Genomic DNA, 4,177 nt, shown 5'->3' on the forward strand with positions numbered 1-4,177 from the left:
CATGTGGTCGCTTATCTATCTCAACATTCTCATCTTAATCATATTTAACTTATGTTTATGTTTATTTTTTGCTGTTCAATACTCTGTTCTATATAACATAACTGATCTAATAGAAATATAATAATTTTTATTTTTAAGATATTTTTTTACCACATATAATACCAAATTCCTTCTACCACTTTAACTAATTCGCTTGTATTATATATTTTACATCATCCTCAATTTCTTCGTTATCTTAATGCTTAAAATATTTTATTTGTAATAGGATGATTTTTCCAATTATTATATTTGTATTATTGTTTCTCCCTCGCCTACTGAATTTATATTCCATGTTCTGCATCAAATTATTAGTTCTTCATATAAATTAAATCATAATATATGAAGTAAAATCTTAATTGATCTTTTACAAGCCAAATATTACTCTGAATGCATTGGACAAGGTAGCGAAATAAGAAATGAGTTCAATTAGGGAATCAAATATTTTTTAGTTAATATTAATTAATTTTTTTAAAATTATCTTTTATTTTAAATTTAAACATTAAATCTTAAATTTTGAATTTAAAATTCTAAATTTTAAATCTTAAATGCTAATTCTAATTCCTAGATTGTCCAAAAAGTGAAGGTTAAAAAGCAGTTTTATACTAACAAATTATTTTTACTACTGTTAGCTATTTAACAATTAATTAGTTCCTATACTTATTCATAAGTATCTGGATTTAAGACAAAACAAATGAGTAACAATCCTAACTGGCTATTTAATAATAGGAGTTGACAGGAGTTGACAGCACCTTTGTTAATTACTTAAATTAATTCTATATATTATTATTAGATGAGTTAACGACTCCTCTTAAACATTTATTAGTAGTATTTTTAACTAAGTAGGTTGGGTTTGCATTGTTGAAAGTTGAAATTGACCCTTCAATTGATCTTATTGGTTTGGTGGTTGATTAAAAACTTTGATTTGAATTTCCATTTAAATTTGATAAAAGACCTCTATCTCTATACATATCTGGACAAACTAATTAAACTCAGATTCATGTAACCACAACTGTCATTTATTAGTGTAAAGTGAAAAAATGTGTCATCAAAATATTTAATAATTAAACCATTGCATTTTGACCCAGGTCTAGCTAATTGAAACAGTGCAAATCATAGTTGCAAAAATTTGAAGAGATTTTATGATTAACATCATTTGTAAATCATTAATTAGTATTTATACTTGGTGAATATCAAAAAGAGGAAAAGAATAAAGGGAAGAGTTTGATGAGTCCTTTTAAATGTATTGAACTTGAAATTTATGGAGCTAGGTAAAAAGCTTATTGGGTCCCATAATGCTGAGATGCAAGCCACATATATATATAGAGAATGTGATTTTTTAAGGAAATCTAATCCATGAAGAACAAGCAAAGAAATCATGAAAGATTTGGCAACCTAAGAGTAGCGGTATTAGTTTAAGAGTAAGTTATATATATCGCACCAAGTGAATATATGTGGATCATTATTGTGGAGGATTATATTGGCACTAATTACTTTATGTTATATGACAGTTTAATTATTGAAAGAAAATATTAATGAAAAAGTTTTGGTAACCAATATTGTACTATTAATATTGCAGCTAATACTTAACATAAGGAAAAAAAATATTTGAAAATTTTTTCAATAAGAACATTTGAATCTCAATTAAAAGAAATATTTGAAATTTTTTTTTGGTATAAAAAATATTTAAAATTTAAACTCAACAAAAACTTATTTTTAATTTGCTTCATACTAAATTTATTTGATAACGTGCTATAATATTAACTGAAATTGGTTGCAATAGCAAAAACTATCAAAAACTAATTTGAACTATACACAATAATAGAGCACAATTTTATGATGACTTCTCCAACAATGATATGAAAGAAAAGATAAATAAAAAGACAAGGATTGAAATTGAATAAAAAAGATAATTTAAAATTAAAATATAAAATATAAAAATAAGTTGAAATTAAATATAAAGATAATTATTTTATTTTTTATTTAATTTCTTGATGTAACAAGAGATTTACTCAACTTAACTTGTTTACACTATAGTTTAAGAATTAAATTGAAGAGAGTCACTTTAATTTTCTACCTAATTTTTTAATACAATAGGAGAGGGACTCACTTAATTTCATTTGTCTATACTATAATTTTATCACAAAATAAAAAAATACTTTGACACTCCTTTGAGATCTCTATAACAGAGACAATAATTTATGAGATATTTATAACTTTTTATTAGGTTAAAATAAAGAAAATCCTAAATCTACTAACATAAAGGCCAATTTAATAACTAAATAAATAAAATCAAAATACATAAAATTAAATTGAACATTCTGATATTTAAAAATATAAACTAATAACTATTAAATAATAGTTCAACTCTTCATATCACAAATATTTAAAACATAAATTATTCTCTTTTAAAAAAAAAAAGATTCATCATCAAATCTTGTAGTTAAAAAAATAATATATAAAAAAGACAAATACAAAAAAGATATATATATTTCTTTTACATTGTATGTTTTTTTATTTTATTTTAAATAATAAAATCAACAAGAATGAAACACAAAAAGACAAGGACAATAAAAACATAAAAAAAGACGCGAGAGATATTAGAATTTTTTTTTTTTTTGGGATACAAGAAGAAGAAACATATATTAATAAGGATTAATTTAATATCTGAAATCTGATATTAAATTATACGAAATAAAAGATAAATAAGAAGACAAGGATTGAAATTAAATGGAAGATATAATTTATAATTGAAATAAAATATAATTAATCCAATTTTTTAAAAGATAGGTTGAAATAGAATACAATTAATCGAATTTCTTGAAATAGAGTATAGAAAGATAGGTTGAAATTGAATTAAAAAAAATCGCTCTATATTTTATTCAATTTCTTGATATAACAAAAAAGAAAGTCACTCAATCTAATTTGTCAACACTATAAATTTAGAAATTGAATCGAAAAGAATCACTTAACTTTTTACCTCACTTGTGTGCACAATAATTTCATCACGAAACTAAAAAGTACGTTGAAATATCTCTATTATTTATAACATCTTATTTAGTTAAAAAAAATTTCTAAACCTATTAACATTATTTTAATATTTAAAAATATAAATTAATAACTACTAAATAATACTCAAACTCCTCGTGTTATTAAAGCACGTAATCAAACAACCAATAAAAAAAACTCCGCTGAAAAGCCTTATAAAAATTAATATCCATTTAGGTCAGGTGTCTTTGAAAATTAAACTAAATTCCTTTTTTGTTGGCAAACAAAATACCACTAACATTTGTTTAATCATAAGAGAGATATACTTAAAAACATTCCAGCATTTCAATGATCACTAAATTAAAAAAAAAAAAAAAAGAAAGAAAGAAAAACTGAATTTGAGATTTTAAACTTTTGCATAAAAAGAGTGAGTTATCTGTGTGTCATGTAAATTTATAAATGATATAAAATATATATGAAAATAAAAAATTGCAACCCACTCAGCTTTAAAAAGCTTTACAACTTTACCTTCTCACGTCACATAAATGATATATTTATAAGCATGCAAATTTTCTTCTTGATCAGCAAACATGCACTTCCATGAAGTTAGTGTAGTTAATATATACAGTGGCAATCCAATGGGGATTTTATTTATTTATCTATTTGGTACAATGTGGGGTTTAATAATTTCTCTTTTATGAGAGAAGCCAATACCCCCGCCCCTTTTATATTATTATCATTAATTTGGGTAAAGTATACTTTTTGTTTATAAAGTTTGATAAACGTTTTAAAAATATCCCTAAATTTTATTTTATTTCAATTTTGTCCCAAAAGTTTTCGATTTGCATCAAATATACCCTCGACGGCTAAATTTTCAAAAAATTTAAGACCAATTTAACAATAATGCATGAAAATTATGCTTGATTTGTTTGTGTTGAGGGTTGTTCTTATGAAATTATTGTTGAATTGGTCTAAAATCTTTTGAAAAATTAGCCATCAATGGTATATTTGATGCAAATCGAAAAGTTTTGGGACAAAATTAAAACAAAATAAAACTTAGGGATATTTTTAAAATTTTTATCAAACTTTAGGGACAAAAAATATACTTTACCCTAAAAAGAATAAGTGTATAAGAAATTAATTTTTAATTATT

This window comes from Arachis ipaensis, chromosome B09, assembly GCF_000816755.2.
Source record: "Arachis ipaensis cultivar K30076 chromosome B09, Araip1.1, whole genome shotgun sequence".
NCBI lineage: Eukaryota > Viridiplantae > Streptophyta > Magnoliopsida > Fabales > Fabaceae > Arachis > Arachis ipaensis.